General features: G+C 53.9%; 1 long non-coding RNA gene across 3 annotated transcripts in view; it reads left to right on the top strand.

The window, feature by feature from the left end:
• LOC122439902 overlaps nt 1–25290 on the top strand; it is a 222487-nt gene that overhangs the window by 92074 nt on the left and 105123 nt on the right. The window contains exon 1 of one of the 3 annotated variants that reach the window (XR_006269017.1): nt 14009–14054. The exons of the other annotated variants lie outside the window; for them this stretch is intronic. This is a non-coding gene — a long non-coding RNA (uncharacterized LOC122439902). Of the gene's footprint in view, nt 1–14008; nt 14055–25290 lie in introns of those variants that run through there. 3 annotated transcript variants of the gene reach the window in all.

Genomic DNA, 25290 nt, shown 5'->3' with positions numbered 1-25290 from the left:
TTTAGGGGAGTGGGAATCAGGAGTGCAGTCTAGGACTTGTTCAGTTTGAGAGGCTGGTAGACATGCACGTGATGGCATCGAGTTTGCTATCAGGCCTGTGGAGCTTGGGAGGGCTGGGGCTGGACATCGACATTTTGCATGATAGATTTGGAATGTAGAGCCGCAGGACTGGGTGAGCTGGTGGGCAGAGAATGAAGAGGGCTCAGAGACCAGGGCCAGGGCAGTCTTAGACGTGGGGGGAGCCAGACAGGGTGGCAGGGAAGATCCAGCCAGGTGGATGGGGGGAAAACCGGGGGTGTTGGGGAAAGGCTGAGGGGTGAGAGCTGGTTCAGTGAGGAGGCGGGGAGCCATGGGAGAAGATGGAGCTCTCTGACCCCATCACAGCTCTTGAGGTGTTTTGCCAAAATGGGAGACAGTTAAATGCGGTAGCACCTTGAGAGGGATGCAGGGGTTTTTTTGACACAGAAGAAAATACAGCAAATCAGTATGCTGATATGAATGACGCAGGAGGAAGCAGAAGGGAGATGATTCTGAGAAAGGCAACATTGGCAGGAGGAGGAGTCTTTGGGAGGATTCGAGAGGTAGGGCTTGGTGTCAAGGAGCTGGTCTTGCATGGGAGCAGAGATGCTTTCTTCACGCCCGGCCACCAGAGGGAAGGCAGAGAGGGTGGATTTGGGGGAAGGATCCCTATGTTCTGTGACCGCCCCCCCTCCGCCCCCATGTCTGTCCTTCGACCACACCTGCCTCCTGATCCTTCTGCCCATCCGCCTCCTGAGGTTCCTGCTGTGTTCCTCTGGGCAACCTTGTCCTTTCCCACAGTTGCACACCATTTTACCCACTTCCACTGTCTTCTGTGCTTCAGCCCATCCTTTCTCAGCCTCTCTTAGCCTCTTCCTTCAGGGAGTCTTCCCTGATTATCTCAGCTGTTGGGGGCCTGATGATCCAGAGCCTAGACAGACCCCTGGTTACTCTGCCTCCAGGGTCAATGGGAGGGATGCTGCCTTGTTACATCTCCTATGCCATTGTCCTGAGGGCCTCTGTGGCTGGGGAGCACACCATTAGTTCATGGAGTGAGAGGAAAGAGATTGAGGGCTTGGGTTCTGAGGTCTCAATGACCTGGGTTCAAGTCAGTGGTCCTTACTGGTTCTGTGATCTTGGGCAGCTTTTTTAAAGCCTCTCTGAGCCTTGGTTTCCTCATCTGTGAAGTGATATTAATAACACGACTTAACTCATTGGCCTTTGGTGACAGTGAAATGAGATAATGCACATAAAACTGTGCCTGGCGTGTTACCAGCACTCAGCGAATATCATCATGAGCACCATCATTAACACGTTATGTCTTCCCTACCATTTCTTCAGTGGGACCTTAGGTAGATCCCCTGGCCTTGGCCTGCTTCGGTTTCCTTATCTGAAAATAGGGATCGTCACAGCACCCTCCTGCGAGGGCTGCTGGGCTTAATGAGTTGAGGGGTGCAGAGTGGTGACTACCATAGCTGGCATGCAGTAGGTATTTAAGAAGAGGGGCTCGCTGCTGTGATGATGCCGGCGATGATGACAGTGATCACTGTGCCTTCCTGTCTCCCGAGACTATGCAGCTGGTTGCCTGGGGCTCCCTCCAGCTCTGCCAGGCATTGGCAAAGGTGCCTCCACCCCGCTTCTCCCAGGCTCAGCTCCTTCATGTGTGGCTTCTTACACTTTCCCACGAACCCATTCATCTCTGGCTGTAAGGTTACAGGGCTTTGAAAATTAATTTTAAAAATTATGCTCTTTTGACCCTTTAAACTTCATTTTAAACCCCCCTAGTGCCTTAATGAAGCTCAGACTATTTTGAGCATCTTGGAGAAGCAAGGCTGACAATGCCTTTTGAATTTACATAAAAACATAGGAACGCGCTGGACCCAAATATGTATCTGTATAATTAAGAATAAAAATCATAACCCCCTCAGCGGGCTGTGCTAGTGAGCATCAGGTTTAATAGGGGATTAGGAGGAGGAATTAAAGTTGCCCAAGGGGTACACGCAGAGACTTCAAACACCTTTCGGAAAACAAATTAACGTCGTTTTCAGAAAGCCTTTTCCAAGGGTGGCAAAGGGTTTCCTCGGGCTTCCCCGCTTTCTTTTGAAATGTATTTTTAACACTTGTGTAAACAGTTTGGGCCTGTGACATGGGGCTTCCTGGGCTCCCTTCATTAGCTGGTGTCTCTGGAAGAAGAATTCTGCTCATTATCTGGGCGTTTTGATCTTCCTGGCGGTGGCCGTTCCTTCTGGGCCTGGCCTGGGCCCACCCTTCTCTCTTTCCTGTCGCCTGGTGGTGTGGAACCCATAGGCATGTGTCCTGGCCTGCTTCCACATCTGCCCACTGAAGCGTGGCTTCCCAGATGCGCCTTCAGTTCCTGGAGAACATCCCGTCTCCTTGGCAGAGGGCAGTGGCGGGGAGGGTGGAGGCTGGCCCTCCCTCAGGTTCATCTCTGAAGTTGGCAGAATCGGCCTTTGCCGCCCCGGCTCCCCTGGGCCCTCTGTTTATTTCCTGTTGCCCTCTCCTCAGCACATCTGCAGTGGAATGCATGACCTCTGAAGGTGCAGAGTTCCCCATCACTGGAGGTATTCAAGCAGTGTCCTGGCCTAAGTCTTGAGAAAATCTGTGTCCTCCTATGGAGTGGACCTAAATGGGCGTTAAAATTCCCCACAAGTCTGGGATTCTGTGATTTACATTTTACAAGCGGAGTCTGAGCCAGACCATGTGAACCTTTGCAGCCACAAGGATCCCTGTGATAGAAGATACAACACCGGACTTCAAACAGTCAGCACCAGTGACCTATATCCTTCTGTCCTTGCTTGGGGCAAAGGAGAGGGCGCTCTGTTCTCTCCGGAGGTTCCAGGCTTTTGTACAGTCATAAGGGTACCTTTACAGGGACTTGGGATAAAAGCTCCAAATTGTGACTGTCTGGTGTTCCTTTTAAACCTCCCTTTCTTCCGATGTAAAATGGGGGTAATAAACTATAATAGCTACCACATATTAAGCTCTTAGGGCTTGCCTTGAGGCTCAGCTGGTAAAGAATCCGCCTGCAATGCAGGAGACCCTGGTGCAATTCCTGATTCGGGAAGATCCCCTGGAGAAAGGATAGACTACCCACTCTAATATTCTTGGGTTTCTCTGGTGGCTCAGACAGTAAAGAATCCACCTGCAATGCGGGAGACTTGGGTTCGATCTCTGGGTTGGGAAGATCCCCTGGAGGAGGGCATGGCAACCCACTCCAGCATTCTTGCCTGGAGAATCCCTCATGGACAGAGGAGCCTGGCGGGCTACAGCCCATTGGGTCGTGACGAGTCAGACATGACTGAATGACTAAGCACAGCACATTAAGCACTTACTGTGTGCCTGAAGCACTTGATGGCTTATAACCACTCAGGAGGGGGTACTATTATTGCACTCACTTTGCAGAGGAGGAAACTGAGGTCCAAGAAGTTGAACTCACTAGCCCAAGGCTATGGATAGTAAGTGATGAGAAATAACACCAGATAACCATCTGCTGGGGATCTGCTGGGTTCTTCACAGGGAAGTGGAGGTGACCCCAGGATCTATGCTGAATTCTGCCAGGAAATGAGGAGGGTGTGGCCCAATCTGCTCTTGACCTCCTGGGAAGGCCCAGTGAGGGGACGCCTCACACCTCAGTTGATGCACTGTCCAGGGCTGGCAGGGTGCAGGCAGTGAATGTGGCATTGCTTTTCCCACAAAGAGCTGGTCAGCCAGTGGCATCCAGGCTGGGCTGGTGGGTGTGCCATCTTCTAGAAATTTTCTCACCTTGGCCAGTGGGCTGGCAGCTGGAGGTGAGCCCTGAGGCTGATTCACTCTGCATTCACAGGAGGCCATTGCCTACTTCCTGCTGCTGCTTCCTGCCACTGTTGGGCAAGTGTTCGGGAGGAAGAAGCAGGGAACTTCCTTATCCCCGAGGAAGGGCGTCATAGAAAGAGAGGGGGTGCTGGCTTCCCTGATCAGTGGTGAGGACATGGAGGGGACCTGGCGTCTCCCGCACTCTTGTAATCCTGCTTCTCACTAGGCCTGTGCAGAAACCTCGTGCATCCCCCGGGCTGCCCGCCCTGCTCTCACAGGGGCCGCTGTCTCATGTCGCAGAGCCACGGTCACCAGAGGTGGCCTGCTGGAAGGGAATGGGCTCCCAGGTCTGGCTTCACCGTGGAGGTTGAACCTTGAAGCATGGGAGAATTTCTATGGGCAGAGCAGGGGCTGAGGGTGATTGTGAGCAGACCCCCGGGTCAGATGTGGTGTAAGCTGAGCTTACAACACACTTGCTCTTGTTTCTTGTTCCTCATCTCCTGGGCACCTGCCTTTTCTCGGTGAGGGGACAGAGGCAGGGAAACGACTTGCCCAAGGTCACACAGCTGGATCTGAAGTCAGGAGAGAAGCATGCCCACGTGCTGTCCCCTGGGGCAGCTGGGAGAGGGGCAAGGCATGCCCTAGGGAAGGACCTGGTGGTTTGGTGAACAGCCGGAGGGAGAGAGCATGAGAGAGAGGAGATGGCAGGACATGAGGCTGGGGTTGACGGTGACGATGGAGTGTGTGCCCAGGATGTCAAAGGCCTCATTCAGTAGTGTGCTCTTAATCATCTAACAACCAGCTCTCCGGGAAGGAAGGAAAAAAAAAAAGAAAGAAGCCTTGTTTAGAAGTATTTGCCCATTTCCATGGTGTAAGTGTTTCCACCATGGTCCACTTCAGGCCATCCGTGTCATGGCGCTGAGTGCTAAGCTCTTGAGAGCCGACATCAGCTGTCTTCAGCATTCTCGTGGCTCACCTCTCTGACTCTGGTGTTCAGGAGATAGTAGAGAGGTCATAGGAGGAGAGGTGACCTCTCAGGGTTGGCTCATGTTGGGAAAAGAGGCTGGAGAACATGGCCAGTTAGGAAGCCACTGCTGACCCTTGCAGGCTGCAGGGGGCAGGCAGGGGTGGGGGATGGGGGTTCTTGAAAGAGAAGGGCCAGATCTCATCATAGTCACTGAAGCAGATGTCCTTCCCTGTGTTGGAAACCTCATGGGTCTTGTGCTCTAAAAATGCCTGTCTCAGTGGGAGGCTTCCAGAGGCAGTGAGACCTTGGTGCTCACATCCCCCTCCGAGGTCAGGCTGGGCCTCGAGCAGTTTCACATGGATGTGCTCAGCTTCCCATGTACGTTCACTTTGTCCAGGAACAGCATCTATTCCCCCAAGAAATGACCTGGGAGTTTCATTTGGGGGAAAAAAAAAAGATTTCCTTGGAAATAAACCCGGTTGGGGAGTTCAGGTCAGGGCAGAAGGCACATGGGAGTCTTACTGAGCTGAACTTTAAGTTCAGTAAGCTGAACTTACTGAACCTTACTGATGAGGTCTGCTGAACTGCCAGGACATCTCTGGGACCGGGGAGAGTTCAGAGAGGGCTGCCCGTCCTGATCCCATGTGGGCAAGGGGACCGAGGCCAGAGGAGTGCAGCCGAATGGGCTGAGGGCAGACTGGTACAGAACCATCTCCCAGGGCTTCGTGAAAGCAGACGGTTTGGGCCGAACTTCAAGTGTCGGCAGGTTCTAGAAGGGTCGGTCTCTCAAGGTGGGAGGCCTAGGGTGTCTCTGTGTGTGTGTGAGTCACTCAGTTGTGTCTGACTCTTTGTGATCCCTTGGATTGCAGCCCACCAGGCTTTTCTGTGCATGGGATTCTCCAGGCAAGAATACTGGAGTGGGTTGCCATTTCCTCTCTCATTGGCTCAGATCCATTCCCAGCCCTTCCCCTGATGGCTCTGCAACATGGGGGCTGACCCTGAAAACTTCACTTCCCAGGCTGCCTTGACAACTGGCTCTGATCAGGTTTAGCTCATGGGAAGCAGCGGCAGGAGACTGGAGGGCCGGAGGGAGAGAGAGAAAAGGGCACTTCTGCCCGTCTCTCTGCCACGGCAGCTGCTCCCTCCGGGGCTTCGGCTCCCATCACTTCTGCCCATCTCTCTGCCACGGCAGCTGCTCCCTCCGGGGCTTCGGCTCCCATGGTGTCCCTCTGGGGCTCCCGTCTCCCTGTGGTGTCGGCGCCCTTGACATAAGGAGGCCTTTGTGTGATTGCTGCTGCTACTGCAGGGCCCAGCCTCTGGGCTCGGGGAGCACCTCCTCTAGCCCTAGGGCTGGCCATGCCCTCCTCCTGCTAAGGCCGATGGCTGATGACCTCTGCCTCACCTCATTCTCCACCCCGCTACGCTACGTACCCCTCCAACCCCCCGCTGTCTTTGCAACTTCTCCAACTTTGTCACCTCGTCAGGCAGATGCCTCCTGGGCATGGGCTGTGGGCTCTGTTTACCTCACCGGATGCTGACTGAACCAGCTTGCCTCTTGGCATGGGAAGGGGTGAGGGGCAGGAGAAGCCTCCTGGGGGTTGGGGGGTGGGGGTCTCCCTGCTCACCTTGCTTTTGAGTCAAACCTGATGCCTCTGTCTGCCCGGGCAGACCCCTGAGGCTTCGTCGACTTCTGAAGCTGACTCCTCTCTCTGCCATCCCAGCAGGGCTGTCTCTAGAGGCCGGGCACTTGGCTGAAGCTGTGACCCATTATCTTGCGGTTCCTTCATTTGTGTGGTCGGAACTGGCCCCTCGTGCCAGCACCCACACGCTGACTGACTGCCTTTCCCTCCTGCCAAGCCCTCTCCCTCACCCTGCCCTGACCTGCCCAGGGCGGAGGGCCCACTGACCTCTGCCCCAAGCCTGCCATTCTGTAGCTTCCTGGAAGACTGTATCCGAGTGGGTAGAAAGGGTGAGGCTGGGACCCAGCCTTGTGAAGAGGAAGCACTTGTCCAGGGTTACGCAGTCAGGGGCAGGAGGCCTCGGCTCTGAGACACTTCCAGGCCACAAGTGTGGCCACAGGGCTTCCTGGAACAAAGCTGGGAAATCACCAGTCTGGTCCTGGCTTCTGTTTTATGTGTGAAGAAAAACAGCAGCCAGAGGGGAACAAGGCTTTGCCCAGAGTCACGGTGCGCCAGTGGTGGAGCAGGCGCTCAGGCTGTGGTCCCTGTCCGGCACCTGCTGGCCACTGCCCCCCGGTCCTCAGCGGTTTGGGGAAGCATGGCAGGTGAAAGCGGTGCCCGTCTGCTGGCAGAAGAGGCCTCGGGCAGGCCAGGGTGGCCCCAGTGCTCATTCCCCAGGAACCCCTGCATCCAGCAGCCCACAAGGTCAGCAGAGGCCTCTCCAGGGCCCAGGTGTGCCCGGCCACCGTTGTGCGCGTGTGTGGCTTCCTGCCCCGGGAGTGGGTGCAGCAGTGCAGAAATCCCCAAGTACCTGTCAGCAGGACAGCGCCAGGTTGTGCAAGAGCTGTGTGCAGTGGTTGTGCTTGTGTGACTCTGTTTAAAAAAAAACAAAACTGGAGGGTTTTGCTTTGCATGGATGAGGGGTGACTCAGCAGTGCCAGGCCCCTTGAGGGAGGTGCCAAGGGAGGTCAACGTGGCAGGGCCGCCCCGAGGGTGCAGGCCGAGTGTTCACAGTCCTGTGGGAGCCCCAGCAGTGGGAATGGGGTGCCCTCTGCCCAGGCTGCTGACTGGCTTGTTGTGCACCTGTCAACTGGAAAAACAGACAACCTACAACGTCGGGTTGTGTTTTATTCAGCAGACTTTCTGAGGACTTAAGCTCAGGACACAGCATCTCAGATAAATGCTGAGAAAACTGTTCCAAAGAGGCAAGGGAGGAAGGCAGGTTATATAGAAGTTTTTGCAACAAATGACCAGGTAGTTGGAACATCAAAGGATTACTGTTAATGAAGGAAAACCAGGTATCTCAAGCCAAGGAATTTAACTGTGTTCCTTTCCCTGGTGGCTCAGACAGAAAAGAATCTGCCTGTAGTACAGGAGACCTGGGTTCAGTCCCTGGGTCGGGAAGATCCTCTGGAGAAGGGAATGGTAACCCATTCCAGTACTCTTGCCGAGAATTCCATGGACAGAGGAGCCTGGCGGGCTACAGTTCGTGGGGTCGCAGAGAGTCAGACACAACCAAGCGACTAACACTTTCACTTCGCTATGCACCTCAGCTCTCCGGGGCCTGTTTCCTGTGTCTCCTCACCCTGAGTCGTCTCAGGGTGCGCTGTAGCGGGTGGCTGCGGAGGCTGACTGTGCCATGGGCATGGCAGTTTGGGTAGCCCATTTTTTCTCCATCCTGAGTTTTTGCAGGGCTCAGCATCTGGGTGACTGTAATGTGGTGGCTTGATGGCTGCAGCATCCTTCGTTTACTGATACGGCAGGAAATACTTTAGTTCTCACACCCACCGGGTCGCCTCCCACATGCAGCCCTCACTCTCCACGGCCTGACTAGCATGTTCCCCAGCCCCGCCGCCCCCCACCCCACGGCTGGTAGCTCCCCCACACTTGGGCACACCCGCCAGCTCTGAGCAACAGCCTCAGGTGAACACACATTTGGAGTCAGGGACCCAGAGGCAGGCCAAACCAGGTTCAGCGGGTAGCCCCAGTTGGGTGGGAGGTAGTGTATGTGTAGGAGAGCGTCCCGAAAAGATGTCTTGAGAGAAAGTCGCTGCCTTGTCATACAAGGCCTTCAGTGACTGGCCTGCCTGGACTTTGGTGTGTGAAAACAGAGAACCATGCAAGGCTTTGGGGCAAGGTTACGGATGAGGTAGAAATACTTGAGGAAGGTGGGTGGGGGAAGCGGGCAGAGCACATGGGCAGAGCTAGAGCAGGGTGGACAGCCAGGGTGAATACCGCACAGTTTGTAATTCAAGCCCTGAACAGGGCTGGCTCAGGGCAGTGGCCACAGAGGGGAGAACCAGGCTTGGTCAGCCTTGCACAGCCGGGCCCCAGGCCTGAGGAGGTGGTGCTGCCCCCATTATGGGGGGCTGGGGATCAGGAATGCAGGGTAGCAGTGGAAGCACCCTGTTGCATCCTAACCAGCACCATGGGCAAGTTACTTAATGAGCCATTGCGTTACCAAGTTATTCACTTATTAAGCAAACTGAGATCCATTCCCAACCCACTAGTTGGAAATGACCCTCCTAGTATTGTCATGGGGACAGGATATATACAGAAGACCTGGCATGACAGCTGGTGTGTATCTAGAACATGCTGGGGCCTTGGAGGCAGGGCACATGACTGATCCACATGCTAATTGTTGCTTTCTCCCAAAGGTCAGATCCAACACCCCAGCATATGCCCTCCCACGGCTCCTTCCTTCACCACCTCTGTGAGGTACCCTTGGGTCAAGGTGGGGTTGCTACCAGGGCCCCTCCCCACTACCCCTCTCACTATGCCCATACTTGATTGAGGCAGGAACCAGCCAGCCCTTTCTACCCACTGAGGTCACTGGGGGGGTCATGGCCCAAGATGCCCCAACTCCCACCACGGGCCCAGCATTGTTTCCCCTCAGCCTCCTGGCTTGGGGAGCCAGGGAGGAAATTTGCTATAAGGATGGGTGGCCTGACCAAGCTGCTTCCAAGTCACTTTTAAATCCCCCTTCCTTTAACGGCGCTAATGGTCAAGAAGCTCCTCAGAGAAAGGCCTTGGTTTCTCTCCCACTAAAAGTGGGGCTAGGTCGGTGGGTGGCTGGACAAGTCCCTCTTCCTCTTGGGACCCAAGTCTCTTTGCTTGGGCCCTTGAACAGAAAGTTGGGGCCTGTTTGTGGGTGTACTGGTGGCCACTGGCAACATGGAAGAGCCCAGATGCCTCCCTGAGGTCAGGTGGGGGGACGAGGGGCACAGAGCCAAGTCTTGGGGGCCCTGGCAGGGGGGCTTTCTCCCTGAGAGGTGGGCAGAGTTGACACCAGCTAAGGGACTAGTCCCGGGCCTGTTCTTCCCCATGGATGCCACTCCCTGGGCTGACTGGCCCTTGGCTTGGTGGGGCTCCTAGGCCTTTGTCTCTGTAGGTTCCTGGCTTCACCCTCACACCTGAGCAGTGAGTGGAGGTGACTGATACACAAAATGCTTTCTCAGCAAAGAGGGCACTCCCTCCTGTTGGAGACTGGGTAGGAGGCGGTGTTAGCCCGGGTGGAGGCTTTCTGTGTGTGTGAGAGAGAGAGGGAGAGGGAGAGATACCACCAGGAGGGGAGGGGGCTGGTCCTCCGGTCACAGGGACAAGCAGCCTGAGGCCTTGGAGAGAGCCTATGAGAACTGCTTCCTCCACCATGTGAAGGAACGGGCTGAGGACAGGTTTTCCTCCTTGGATGTTTGATGTACTGAATACCATCCTCAGCATCTGAAGAGACTGAGGGGCCATGTGTGTGTGTGCTAGATCATGTCAGTCATGTCTGTTTGTGACCCTATGGAGCCCACCAGGCTCCTCGTCCATGGGATTCTCCAGGCAAGAAGGCATGAATAAGGAGAGTTGTTTTTGCTCTAGGCTGATGCCCTGGGGAGCTGAGCCAAGTCCCATCCCATGGTTGTGCTGGGGGACTGCGTGTAGGCAGGAGATTGGACCAGGTGACCCTCTGGCCTGCTGAACTTGACATCAGACCTCCGGGGTGGCTGGTCTTGGCTGGCACCCACCCTGAGGACACGTGCCAGGCCATGGTGAGCATTTGGGTAGGGTGCCAGGAGCCCCGTCACATTGCAGAAGGACTCCCCTTGCAGGCACACCCTGTACCAGGCAGCCTAAGACTTAGAAGTACCCTCATAAAACGGAATCATGGTGCTCTTGTCCATATTGGCAAGGGAAACAAGACCCAGGCTGGAGAGAGAGAGAGGGTATAATGTTCTCAAGTGTAAGTTTTTCTCCCATAAATTTTTAATTAAACCTCTGGCACCCATTATGTCTTCATCCCTGGAAAGCCCTTGCCGATGCCAGAATTACAGAATCATTTCAGAACACATGTGAATCCAGTGAACTGACTCTCAGTTCCATGTGGGCACTTATGGGACTGGAACTTTAATAGTTTCCTGGTGGTTGCATTTCCGACTGTAAGATGGGACTTAGTCCCTGGGCTGGAATTCAGCACCTCAGTGCTCTGCTCTGTCCCCCAGAGGGGCTTGGTGACAAGTGCCAAGGTCCTCGAATAGGTAAAGAGATCAGTGCATCAGGGCTCTGGTTTGTCATTCTCAAAGGTCTACTTTTCCATTTTGATCGCTACCTTTGGAATTCATATGATCTTATCTATACTATCTTGATACCCATGTTATAGCCTGGTATTGCTGGATGATTTAAGAAATATTTATGTCTTCATGATGGTGTCAGTGTATTTGATGGTTTAGGTTTGCTCCAAGGGAAGGTGAAATATAGCCTGAGTCCACCGTATGGAGGAAATTCTGTTTGGTTGCATCAATTTAGATGGAGAAAAGCCAGGGCAGAACAAGACCCACGCCAGTGGGCAGTGCCAGAGGCCAAGATGCCGGTGTGCTGGTGGCCAGGGTCCCATGCATATGGCAAGGGGATCCCAACTTGATACTCAGTAACAGGCTGAAGTTCATTGGCAGTAATTGTGCTGGGAAATACGTGAGGAAGAGATTGCTAGAATTAGGATGAGGAGATTAAGAGTTTATGTAAGGCAGGTTTTCAGTGTGATCTTAAGGTTGATGTGGCTTCAAGTGAATAAGATACCTCTGCAGAATTATCAAGTAATCCCTTGTTAAAATGGGTGCTGCAGGCCTGTGTGCTGGATTTGGGTTTTGTATAAAAGCTGGTTATCCTTGCAAACAAAACCTCAAAGTTATTAATGCCACTTTGTTTGCACACATCTGTTTGCAGGCATTCGCTCTCTGTGGTGGTATTAATGACATCAAAATACAGCAACAGAACTGGCTTGAGGCCCTATCTCTCTACTATTAAACCCATTCTTGGCAATTGAACTGGAGCAAAACACATCATCTAATTTTGTCGGTAGTTTTGTTTGGATTTAATTTCCAAGTTCGCCTGGGTGTTTTATGTATTTAAGAATTGCTAAATACGAGGAGTGGACAGCTCTGATTTTTGTTTCTCTGTATGCATGCACTCATTTACCGGTATACTGATTGAGTTCCGACTGTGTGGGAGGCGTGTGCCGGGCACTGAGCCTGCAGCAGTGAATGGATGAGATCCCTGTCCTCATGAAGATGATAGCCTAGAGTAGGAAAGAGACCCCAAACAACACAAAAGCTGCGCAAACAAATGAGTAAATATATAATAACATTATGAGGTGGAGATACAGAAAAAGTTATCTGGGTAAGGAGACAGAGCAAATGAAGAGTGACCTTAGGTAGGATGGAAAGGACAGGCCTCTCTGAAGAGGTGACATTGCTCAGAGACCTGAGTGAAGCGTGCTGGTCAGGAGAAGAGAGTTCTGGCTTTGTTGTTGTTGTTCAGTTGCTAAGTCATGTCCAGCTCTTTGTGACCCTGTGAACTGCAGCATGCCAGGCTTCCCTGAGTATCTCCTGGAGTGTGCTCAAACTCATGTCCATTGAGTCAGTGATGCCGTCTCATCCTCTGTTGTCCCCTTCTCCTCCTGCCATCAGGCTTTCCCAGCATCAGGGTCTTTTCCAGTGAGTCAGCTCTTCACATCAGGTGGCCAAAGTATTGGAGCTTCAGCTTCAGTTCTAGCTTAGGGAGTAGCAAAGACTCCTGAGATAGGGATGTGGTCAGTGTGTGTTGTATAATATTATTTTAATTTGTGTTGAATAAACATTTGATAGTCATCAACTCATGATGAGTCTGTGTTCTTGGGGTTTGGGGGTCTGCAGTGAGAAGTGGGGTAACCTTTCAGCATCCTGAGGGTGAGAGGGCCCAGAAGGAGCCCAGGGCCACACAGAGGAGCAGCCCAGGAGAGCAGAGAGGTTCCTTCAGGCTTGCTAGCTTGGTAAGTAGCTACAGTGCTTTGGGCTGAAGGAGAGCAGAGGAGCTCCTGCCCCCCAGTTGTGTCCCCCCTGCCACGCCCACCCCAACAACGCGGCCATCCAGAGTTGCATCAGAATCACCTAGAAGGCTTGTTAAAACACACACGGCTGTGCCCCACCCCCGGATTTCTGAATGAGGAGGCCTGGGGTGGGGCCTGAGAATGCATTTCATCCAAGTTCCCAGGTGATGCTGCTGCTGTTGGTCCAGGGACCACACCTTGAGAATCACGGAGAGCAAACTGAAAACTATGCTGGGATCTGTCCAGAGTGACTAGAGAAAGAATGAGGACCAAGCCTTCGAGAACAGGCCAGCCCAGGCTGCACACAGATGGTCCTCTGGCTCAGTGGGCCCTGCTGCAGAGTGACAGCCGTGATTCTGGGGCCCCCAGGGGCAGGACCAGGTCGGCCCTTGCTGAATGCTGGTGCACGTGTGTGACACATGTTGCCCAGGCATCAGTGCACCCAGCCCAGCTGCTGTGGCCAGGACAGTCAGGAGCTTCCTGGGTCAGGTCCTGCAGCTGAGGAAGGTGGGATGGGGTTGGGTAGGGCACAGTCCTGGGCCAGGGCCCGGGGCAGCCAGCAGACTGATGCTGAGAAAGCTCTAGCATTGATGTCAGTGCCCAGAGTTTCTCATCTCTGCCCTGAGGTTCCAGGGTCCAGCAGCTCATCTGCCATCTTCTCCCATCCCTGACTTTAGTCTGGTGTCCCAGCGCAGCTGTGTATAAGGGTCCTCTGCCAATGGTTTGGTGCTCTGGAAATGGGAGCACTTCCTTCTTGGAGGAAGCCGGCACCTGGCCTGACTTTCCCAGATGAGGCCTCTGTTCTTTGCCCTGGTGCAGCTGTGGGTGTGGGTTTGAGTGCCTGGGGAAGGGGAGGTGGCGGGCTGTGCTGGGCACCCCAGAAGCATGGCTGGAGCTGATGGGGAACAATCGAGCCAGGGTTCTGCACACTTGGAGAATAAACCCCGGCTTCCGAAGAAGCAGCAGAAAATTGATTTTTTGCGGCTTCTGTAGTCATCCTGAAGGATTTGGTAGGGTGAAAACTGGGCCCGTTTCTCAGCTCTCTGCGCCCTGTGCTGCCAGGTCTGGTGCTGAACAGGCTTGTCCCAGAGGCAGAGAGGCCCCTCCGGCTCCTCCCACCACCCCGTGTCCCAGGAAGGGATATAGGGCCCGTCCCACTCGGCTGCCCTCCATGGCCAGCTGCTGCTTGTCTGGTGCTTGCCTTTCGGGGCTGCTGCCGCAGATGTGAAAGGTGTGTGTGAACCTGAGCCCAGCTGGGATTAGGGCATCTGTCTAGGGATGCGGCTGCGGCCCTTTGCTTTCTGGGCTGGGGTGGGGCGGGGCTGGGGTGGCCGCCTTGGGGAGCTCAGCATCTCCGTGTCTGTTCAGTCCCCTCGGTGAGTATTGCTGTCGGCACTGGGGAGGCAGCAGCCAGCTAGAGGGGGTGTGGGGTGGCCATCCCCCTGGGTGCTGGGCAGCCTTGCCAGGGGTGGGCCTTGTCTGGGAATAGCGGCTGGTCTTCAGCATGTGTCCTCCGTGTGTATGGAGAGTGGAACTTAGCCCGGGGCCCCAGGGAGCTGAAGATGCCCACAGCTAGGGAGGAAGCCGCAGCTGTGGCCCGACTATTCCTGGGGCTCCTGTTGGCTTTGGATGATTTCATGGAGCACTTGGCCAGGGTGCTGTGAGGCAGAGCTGCCACCTCTTGGCCCAGCAGCCAGCACAAGGACTGCTTAGCCTTCCAGAGGTGTGCAGTGTGGGGTGCCCCACCCTCCCCCAGCCAAGCGTCCAGGAAGCAGAAGACCTGGCTCTGTCCCAGCTCTGTCCCACAAACTGAGCCGCCCCGGGGAACATCTCCGCACCTTTCTGGTTCTTAACCTGCTCCCTGGCAGGAGAGACTAATCCCTGCCTTGCTGGGCTGCAGTCCACGGGGTCACAGAGAGTCAGCCATGACTTAGCAACTGAGCAACAAAGTGCCGCACCCCATCCACATTCAGAGGGGGAGAATCAGGTGCAGGAGTGTGCACTCGGGCGGTGGCTTTTGTTGAGGCTTGGAGTCTCGAAATCTTTGCTGGTCCTCCCTGACGTGGCATTATCAGGGCCTCCCCCTGTGAACAGCGTGGCCTTGCATCGTTTTAATGTTTCCATCCTGCTGGACTTGTTGGAAGGACATGTGAACATGCTGCCAAAAGATGTCAGTTCATCAGGGGGTTTCATGCTCAAACCCCTGAAAAGTGGCAAGTGTCTCTTGTTCCTTGTCTTGTTTCTGGTGGCCGTGTCTGTTGTCTATGACCAGCGGCACCGATATTTGAGCTCGAGGTTGTGGTGGGGTTGTAGGGGAGGGGAAGGAAGACGGGTGGGGAAGAAAAGGGGAGTGTTGCACAGCTTATCCAGGATAGGGAGTAAAGATACTTTCTGTAGGTAAAGTGTGGAATGGGAGCCCAGTTGGAAATAATAATAATGGTATGGATATAGTGTTATAAATAGGGGTATTTTTCCCCAACTTTGGCCTGATCAGGGCTTATATGCCCTGGCATTGTATATATCACATATTAATACCTATAATTACTAACGGGTAACTAACTTTTACCAGGCTTTTAAATTAGTTAATTTATTTATTGAGACTGTGTTGGGTCTTAGTTTTGGCATGTGGGATCTTAGGTCCCTGACCAGGGATCGAACCCAGGCCCCTCGCACTGGGAGTGTGGAGTCTCAGCCACTGGACCACCAAGGAAGCCCCTTTACCAGACTTTTATCCGCAAATGCCGTAAAGTGCTAAGCCCTTTAATCTTCATTGTTTCATGTAATTATCTCGAGAACTCTATGAATAATTATCATTTGCATTTTAAAGTGAGGGAAGCAGAAGCTGAGAGGTTGCAGATCTTGTCTGATCTTGTCTGATGTCCTCTGAGCCAGGGTGGGGGTCCAGCAGGCTGAGCCCTTGCCTCAGACCCTGGGTTTACTTAGACCCTTGAGGGTACCACTTCCTGGGTGCTAGGTTGTGCCTGTGAAGGATCAGCAGGCAGGACAGTGCTTTTATTATAATAATGATGATGACAGTGATCCAGTGGTGGTCGGGGCAAAGGTTCTGGGGCTGGACTGCCTGACTCCAGATGCCCAGCTGGGTGGCCTTGGGCAAATGACTGACCTATGGCTTGGTTTACCCATCTGTGCATCTCTCAAGAGCTGTTGTGAGGATTAACACCTGGGAAGGGCCTTGAAGAAGGCTGTTAATATATGATCATCATTGTTCCATCACTGTGCCCTGTGGATTCTCCTGGTTCACACTGGGGAGGTAGGTGTCTATGGTTAGGATGGAAACGGGCGTGAAACAGGTGCCCAATATATCTTCTCTGGATGAGGGAATGGAGTTTACCAGGCAGTCTGGAAGGCTTCTCTAGTAATTAATCTTCTCTTCAAAAGGTCTTCCCTATGGTTTACTGTCTGAGACCAACCCACAAATAGGGCTGACCCTACCTCTCACCCACACTGGCCAGCATGAGCTCCCTGGGTCCGCTGGGTGGGAGAGTCCTGGTGGACCCCAGTGCCCGCTGGAGGCACAGGCTTCTTAGAGAGGCAAGCGATGGCAGTCGCCAGCTCTCCAGCCTGCAGGGTGGCGGTGAGGGGAGGATTGGGAAGCTGTCTGTTTTCTGAGCAGTGGGGGCCACTCTGTGTGGGTATGTGAGCAGCGGAGCTGGAGCCTGAGCCTCGTGGGAGGGGGCTCAGAGGGCCAGGCGAGCCAATGCAGCAGGCCTCAGAGCCTGTCAAGGTTAACAGATAGGCCTTGCCTCTCCCCTAGGAAGTCATTCAATTTCTCCCCTGACTCAGGCCACATTGTTTCAAAGCATGTGGTATAAACTACTAACCACTGGGGAATCGCTTGAATTAACAAACTCATTTTTCCCGAGACCTGAGTTTGAACTTGAGTGAGGAGTTCAGGGCTCTTTTGCAGAAATCCAATAGATCAGGAGAACTCATGTTACACCATGTTTTCAACCTTGATCAAATGCACATTTTGCATGGTGGGGCCTTTTCCATGCCTGCACGCTTCCAGCTGCATGGATAGCTCAGGACCGTGGCAGGCCAGGGCAGGAGCTGACACAAGGGCCAGGCTTTTGGGGAACCCAGCCCTCTGCTTGGCTTGGAAGGCGCTTCAGAAAGGTTCCTCTCTTCCTCTCCCCCTCTTCTCTTCCCAAATCCTGCCTCCCCCATACCTGCCCTTCTGAGTGCCATTACTTAAGAAGAGGTATGAAGGTTTTGCTGGAATGAGCCTGGGTTCTGGACTGAGTCACAGGGCCCCAGCTCAGGTCTCTGGTGTATCTTGTCTCTGCCTGTGAAGACCTGCTGGGCCAGTCTCCTCTTCACCAGGGCGCCTGGCTACGCGGGCCACCACTGATCTGTGAGGTCAATAAGGAGTCAGTCAGCCTCCCACAGCCAGCCCCACCCACGTAGCCCACAGCCAGGCCTGAACCTAGAGCAAGAGCTCAGGGGAGGCCTGGAGATCGCTCCACATCCTAGAGGCCAGAGGCCAGCCCGTGAAGGCCAGGGGCTCCCTGGGGACAAGGGTTCCATGTATGGTATAGACTGGAAATCACAGAGCAGATGGATGGCCGAGTGTGGGGAAGGTGGGTCTCAGGGAGGAGCTCACGTAAGAAGGGTAGGCTTCCTGGAGGAGGCCGGGTGGCATCTGGAGCCCCGAGAGAGCAGAGCAGGCTTGGCCAGTCTGATGAGGAACTTCCCAGAAAACACCATTACTCCCCAAACCTTGTCCTTTGCCATCCAGATATGGGGGGTTCTGTTTTTGTGAGGCAAGGGGTGTATGGCCCAAACTAGTGGTTCTTACGCCAGGCCCAGAATCCTGATCACCTGGGGGGCTTTGTGACACTGTCAACTCCCAGCCCCACCCCAGATCTATGTAGTCAGTTGCCCTTGGGTAGGGTCTGTGTTCTGAAGCTCCCCAGAGGATTACAGTGCTGGGCTAGATTCCAGAGACCCTTCCCCTGCATGGGGTGGCTGTGATCAGCCCTCCTCCTTCCCTGTTTTGGCTTAAAGGACATGAGTCTATGGAGACATGTTTGGTGGAACCCCTGTGGGTTTCAGTGTCCCTCGGGCCCAATAGCCAACTCCCAGCTCAGCTCAGGCTGTAGGTGGCAACCTGTGGGTCACAGGGTAGGACTACTGGGCCTCACAGGTAGGATATGATGGTTCAGGCACTCCCCTCTGCTGGCCTCTCTCCACCTAACAGTGGAAGGCCCTCACCCTCTCCTCTGCCCTCTGGCTTTGTCTCTCAGCTTAGGGAGAGCTGGCTTTGGGAAATATGATTTTCAGCTGTAACCTCTGCTGTTCTGCAGTTCTCTTGGGGTTTTCTCATTCCAAGTTCCAGGGCAGGGCATCATTTTGGCACAGACTTCTAGGTCAATGGGAGCCCACTGACTATTGCCTTGGGGTCAGTACAGAGGGCAGACAACAGAAGACACAGCAGCCAGTGCTCCTGGGGTGGGGCCAGTATTGTTGTTCAGTCACTCAGTCATGTCTCACTCTTTGTGACTGCATGGACTGCAGCACACCAGACTTCCCTGCCCTTCACTGTCTCCTGGAGTTTGCTCAAACTCACGTCCATTGAATCCGTGATGCCATCCAGCCATCTCATCTTCTGTCACCCCTTCTCCTCCTGCCTTCAATCTTTCCCAGCATCAGGGTCTTTTCCAATGAGTCGGCTCTTTGTAACAGGTGGCCAAAGTATTGGAGCTTCAGCGTCAGTCCTTCCAATGAATAGTCAGCGTTGATATCTTCAGGATTGACTGGTTTGATCTCCTTGCTGTCCAAGGACTCTCGAGTCTCAAGAGGGGCCAGTAGGTCAGGGCCATGTCTGGTACAGTCTCTGGGTGTTGAGGCAGAATCTTCTGGGAAACTGAAGCCTGACAGAGGTATCTTCAGCAGGGAGAGCTGGGTGGACAGTCCTGGCCTCCATGTGCTGGCGGAAAAACTGAAGTTAGAGAGGGTGCCCCACTAGGATGCTGACAAGCCAAAGTCTTCATTTTCATTTCAGCTGAAAAGAGGTCAGGGACCCAAACGAGGCCCAGAGTGGGTCCTGGACCTTCTTCTGACCACAGGTATGGCCCTTTTCTTGTGTATTTTAGAGCACTGGGGGCTGGGAGGGTAAAAGTTGCCTATGGGTTGCTTGGCTGCCTTGGTTTTCTTGTGTTGGGGAACTTTTATGACAGAATGTCTTCACCTGAGCTTCCTATGACACGGGATGAAAAGTGTTGTGCGAAGTTTTCTGGGCAGAGTGTCCATGATGTTCAGTCACTCAGTTGTGTCTGACTCTTTACAACCTCATGAACTGCAACACGCCATGTTCCTAGACTCAGTCATGGAAGATCACTGCTTATTGGAACTTATCAGTTAAACCAATTACTTGTGTCTTCTTCTATGGAACATGTGGCCTGGCTCTTTCTCATCAAAGGCCTGAGGAGATGCCTTTAGAGTCTTTGCTGATGCTGTTGGCACTAGTCAGGGATGTTCTCACCCAGGAGAGGGAGCCCAGGGCCTGTGTTGTGTGTGCATGCTCCCCGCTGCTGGGTCAGTACCTGGCTAGGGAGAGAACTTTGACTCGGGTCCAGAAGTATTTTTTTGTGTACCTCCCCTTGTTCCTCCAAAAGGTGTCCCTTCCCCAGGGTTGGGGAGCCATGTGAACTTCTTAGAATGTGTGCCCACTGGGAGAAAGAACTGCCTTCCTTTGGTGCCTCTTTAGGGGTCATCATGGCTCAAGGTGATGTAGCCCATGACCAGAATGTTCGCCCCGTGGCTTCCTGTCCAGGTCACGGCCAACTTTCCTGGACACTAAGGGGTTCTCTGAAAAGATCAGATCCAGCAGTGAATGTTGCTGCACCTTCCTGAAAGCATCTGTCACACAAGGGGTTAGTCATGTGCCCAGAGCTTCTGACAGAGACATGCCAGTCCCGCGGCCGGAAGGCCTGAAAACAACCTCAGTGGTAGTGCAGGTGCTGCCAGTGGGTGCTGCCACCCGCCCACAGCCTGTGCTTCGCGTGGACATGTGCGCACTATTTATGTGGCTAATAGGTGTCTCTACTGAGGGTGACGTTTACATGCTATAAAAAGTCCATTAACTGAATTTAAGCTTCTCCAGAGATGGTGGGGCTAATCTGTATTTGGCATGTGACGTGGTGGGAACTGGAGATGCAGAGACCCCTTCTGCTGGGCCTTTGCTGGGATTGGAGACATGGGCTTTGCCAAGTGAGTAGGTGAGTGAATGAATGCATGGGTGTGTGAGACAGTGAGAGAACGACATCTTCAGGGCCAAGCATGACTTGTGCACAAAGTGAGGCTGTTTTCTGAAGTATTCAGTAAACAGGCTCTTGTTTCAATACCAAGTGGCACAGTCAAAGTTCTGTATGGGAACAAGACAGCTTTGTTATTTTTGCAGATCAAAGTGTTTTAAAATACTGCTCTCTGTTTTAAAATCAACTGTTCAGAAAGCGTTTTTGTTTTTAAGCTGAAGACTTCACAGGTTGAGCATCTACAGGAGTTTTTACCTTTTCCCAGTGCTGTGTTTTAAGCCTGAGTTGAGGATTGTCTGTGCACTCAAGCAGGACCCTTTGGTCCATCGGCCAATGGACCAATCAATGGATCAGATCTGCTGGGTCTCTCTCCTGCCCTTTGAAAGTCACCCAAGCCCCTGAGCCACAGGTGGGTGCAGATTTGTTTGAAGCAAGGTCTCTGCGGCTCCTTCTGGGCCACTGCAGAGTTTGAGTGACTCAAAGACCCCTGGCCTGGAAGTGTTCCCCAGTCACCCCCTCCCCTGAACCTCCTAGAGAATGTCCACCTCATGCTTCTTGGGGCTCACACCTGAGAGCAAGTGAACTGAGAGCTCCTGGGGGTAAGCATGTATCCCTCTTTTCTGAAGCCCTTTACTAGTTCATTGCTGGACTTTTCTTACCCATTGCGTGTCTGATGGCACTGTCCCAAACAACTCAGTGTGGGTGGTGGGAAGCCATAAATTGACACTCTGGTTCCTAGGAGGCACGTGCCGTGGGAGAAATAGACCCTTCAGAACCAGAGCATCCTAAGCTTGAGTCCTGGCTTTAGTCCCACTAAAAATATATTTGGAAAAGGGATATGACTCCTCTGAGCCTCAGTTTGCTTACATGTAAAATGGGGTTGCTGCTATCCATACCTCACAGATTGTTTTGAGGGTTCTGTGAAAACGATGATGATTAAGTGCCTCACTCCGAGTAGGTGCATGAGAACAAAAGGACAGCAGCTTAGGTTTGAATCCTGACTCTACCTTCTCCGTGAGCCTGAAGCTCAGTGAGAGCAAGTGACTTGCTGGATTTCTCTGTAAAAGGTGTGCCGTCTCCTCTCGCCTCCTGGTGACCCACACCTTGAGCACCAGGCGAGCCTGTGGGTGCTGATGATCAAGAGATTGGCCCTCTTTGCTCGCTGGTCAGGCCAGCCAGCAGACGGTGGACCCCCCCCACCCCCAATGTTTTCATGAACTATGGGTGCTGCCAGGCTCTTGTCTACGTGTCGGGGTTGCAGTGATTTCATGACCATCCTCCCAGCCTGGGTTTGGGGAGTTTGGAGCAGCGGGTCTTAGCAAGCACCCCCTTTCCCAGGCAGGCCCCCGAGCCCACCCCACCCCACCTCTTGATTGCTAGCAGGCCTCAGAACTGGCCAGGATGTGGAACGCGGCCCGGCCCTGACCTCGGGCCCCGAGCCCCCGTGGTGCCCTGCCTGTCATGCATGTGCAGCCCCGTCAGGGTTGGCTCCCCGGGCCCGGGGGCTGCCCCGTGCTCCTCTGCGTCCCTGGCCGAGCGCACCGAGTTATGTAATGCTGCTGAGCCAACATTTATAAGTCGCGGCCAATTTGCTGGCCTCGAGTTACACTGTGCAGATGCTCTGCGGTATGGTTGGCTTTTGTCTCGGAGGCCGTAAGCAGATAGCATAACTCCGCTTACCATTAGACATTTCGCAAATCATCTGGGCTCGAGCGTGCCGCAGCCAGACAGTTCATTTATGTTGCGAACGGTATGATTTGTAAAGTAATAAATTTCCCGTCTCTCTGCCAGCAATAAAGTACAGCAAGCAGGCGAGGCCAGAGCCCTCCAAAAATACCCTGGCTCCCAGTGAGACCTGGAAGAGGGCTCTGTCAGTTTCTGTCTCCACTCCTGCCTTCACTGGGTTCTGGGAAATCAGGTTTGGGCCATAAATCCGCTCTTCCATCTGGGTGACTCGGGGCCCTGGCACGGACTTGTTATTAGCATGTATAATTGGTCCCCTACCGTGACACATTTGTCACTTCCTGGGCCCCTCTGCATCCTGGCATGAAAGGGTGGCGTGATGCAGTGACGGGCAGTTGTTGCCCACCCCTCCCTCTCTCTGTCAGCACATCTGTGCTCAGGGCCAGGTCAGGGCTGTTTGTCCTAGGAAGTCAGTGGCAGACAGAGAGTTGTGGGGAGATGTGCTGGTGGCAGCGTCTTTCAGCCTCTGGGGAAGATGTGCGCAGGCCTTGCTCTGCCCAGGGTGCAGGGTTCCCTGTTGTGAAGATAGTTGCTCTAGGCAGAAAGTCAAGGACTGGTTTGGAATGAGCCTTGGGATGTCCAAGTCCCAGCTACCTTCCTGGGGGAGGGCACCTGTGATCAGTAGATGCTTCCACATCTACTGGAGTTGTCAGGGGGACCCCAGAGCTGCAGCCCAAAGTGCCAGCCATGGTCTGGGACCCCAGAGTACAAGTGTATGGCTTGGAGTCTCCAGTTTAAAAAAAAAAGTATTATTTATTTGGCTGTGCTGACTCCCAGCTGTAGCATGAGGGATCTTCATCTGTGGCATGCGAACTCCTAGCTGCAGCATGTGAGATCTAGCTCCCTGACCAGGGGTCGAACCCATGTCCCCTGCTCTGGGAGCTCAGTGACCCAGCCCTTGGGCCACCAGGGAAGTCCTTGGAGTCCCCATTTTTGAGCAGCCCTATCTTCTTGTCATCTGTGGTGGCTTCTGTGTAGAGATCTGGCTCTGTCTCTGACCTCGTCCCCAGGTGATCACAGCACCTGCTCTGTTAGACACTATGCCAGTCAGCGATGTTTCTGGGGACATCGGGGGCATGTCAAGTCTGGGGAAGTGGAGCCCGGGGAATGGTCCACAGGCTGCGAACGTCCTCGTGCTTCGCTGCGGGATGCTTCCCTGCAGGATGCTCCCCACCCACCTCACCTTCTTTTTCCTCCTCTACCTCTGCTTCCTCTTCTTCCACCTTTGATATTTGCGTTTTAAAAATCCCATTGAAAAATAAAATAAAATAACATTTAAGAACTGCATATAGAAAAAGGGAGTTCTCTGTAGTGCAGTCACAAAAAGGTAGTCTCAGTGATGGTTTTGCTGTGTTTCCTCCACGCTGGCCTTTGGTAGTCCCTCGAGGGACACCCTCCCTCAGTCAGGGCAGCTTTGCCATCTTTGAGGATGTCCTGGGCTTGCACAGGGCTCTTTGTCTGGAGGAGGGTGGGGGTGGGCAGGTAGATACACTCCTCCAAGCGGGTTGTGAGGAGGGTGTGCTTCCCAACCTGAGTCCCGCCTTGGAGGTGGGCCAGTGGGGGCACAGAAAGGGCCTCCAGGGTCCCCCACGACCGCCTTGGTCCTCCTGTCTTGCACCACGGCCGCCACGGACGGTCCTACCCCGCTGTTTCCTTCCAGCCTAGGTAGGTCCGTCCCTTGGTGACTTCACTCTGACTTGTTGACCTTGGGCCCCTTTCCTTGCCTGTCTGGGCCTCAGGGTACCCTGAGGTGTGGGGCGTGATCTGTGCTGGGCAGGGTTGTGTGAGGATGAAAGGAGACGGCCTGGCATCTGGAGGGCTTCAGCAGTGCCTACCAGCTGTGCAGATGTAATGCCCCTTGCCTACAGCGGGCCCAGGGCTGCGTCATGGCTCAGTCCTAGGAGAGGCCCACACACTCTCGTGCCTGTGAATGCCACCCTGCCCTGCTCTGACTGGGCAGTTCACAGCCTTGGCCTGGAGGTGATGTTTTGGGGCCTGGGACTGGATACTGAGAGTCCAGAAGGAAAGCCTGCCGGGGAAGTAGGAGAGCGAGGAGTGACCATTAAAGGGAAGATTCTAGTCTTTGGGTCTTGTTCTAGAGGAGAGCGGGCAAGGGTGGTAGGGTGACCTGGGCCATGGGGAGGAAGTTGCTCATTGCCATCTTGGTCTCTTTGGAGAGAGTTGAGGGCTGAAGGCCGAGAGTGTGGTCAAGACCTACTGGTCAAAGCCCAGAGGAGAAAGGCTGAAGAGAAAGAGATGTGGCTACAGATTGCCAGGGAAGATGACCTGAAACGAGTGCTGAGGCTCCAGGGGCCAGGAGTCCTGACCAGGAGACCTAGGATGGAGTTTTGCTGGGTGGCCAGAGCTGCTGGGGTACCAGTACACTGCCCCCAGGGAACCGAGTCTGGTGCCCAGACTCCAGGTTGTTTGGGCACAGCCAGGAGGGTCAGCAGGGATTGGTGGAGGGCCCCTGGTTTTGGTAGGATGCCACACGCCACTCTTCTTTCCAGAAAAATGGCAGATGCCTGTTGAGCAGGTGTGATGTGCCAGGCACCATGGAGGAACTTGATGTACACTTTCATTTACTCTTCACTGTAGCTCTGTGAGCAGGTGTCAGAATGGGGAAACTGAGGTTCAGCGAGGTTTAGTGATTTGCCCCACTTTTCCCAGCTAGGAAAGAACTAGAAACAGGGTTCCAATCACTTCAAAAATGTCTACTAGACCATAAGCTCTGTGAAGGCAGAGCCCAGGCCATTCCTGTTCCCTCTGCCCCGATACACAGCCAGCTGCCTGGCACAAACAGGACGGAGCGGATGTGGCTACGAGGGTGGAGATGGGCCCAGATCTGCATGGTTCCTTGCATGCACCTGTCATCTCAGGCGCTCCACTGGCTGTTTCTCTCTGTCTTGCCCAGGGGCATTCTGTTCGCTGGTAGGGCAGACCTTGGGTGGACAGTGCCCTTCTCCCAGCTGTCTCCCAGATACTCTAGACCCTGAAAAAATTGTCGAGTCACATGTTTTCCTTGGGTTTCGATAATTGGTGATTCATGTTTGCAAGGAAGACAGGAAAGTGACTCATGCTGGTTTAATAAACCTATGAATATTCTCCAGAATCAGCTGATAAATCGCAGGCTGGCAGCCCACTCCCCCACGCCTGCCAGCCCCAAGCACTCAGAAATCACCAAGTTCAACAAGCCTGCAGAAAATTCCATCTTCCCAGCAGTATTTTCCTTATTCGAGCTAATAGCACGAGGCGCCTCTCTTCTGGCACCGCGAGGTGGGCCAGGGGGCCCCACTGCCTTCCCTGGGGTCCCGTGGGAGGAGGAGCGCGAATGCTTCACTAGCAGCAAGTTCCTGAGGCTTCAACAGTGATAAGAGTTGCTGAGACCTCCCAGGGTTTACCCTGTGCTCTTGGAACCAGCGGCTGAGCCCCTGGGGAGCCAGCCTC

The sequence above is a fragment of the Cervus canadensis genome, chromosome 4 (genome assembly GCF_019320065.1).
Source record: "Cervus canadensis isolate Bull #8, Minnesota chromosome 4, ASM1932006v1, whole genome shotgun sequence".
Lineage (NCBI taxonomy): Eukaryota > Metazoa > Chordata > Mammalia > Artiodactyla > Cervidae > Cervus > Cervus canadensis.
The sequence above is the reverse complement of the archived record's forward strand: the minus strand, read 5'-3'. Positions and strand labels throughout refer to the sequence as shown.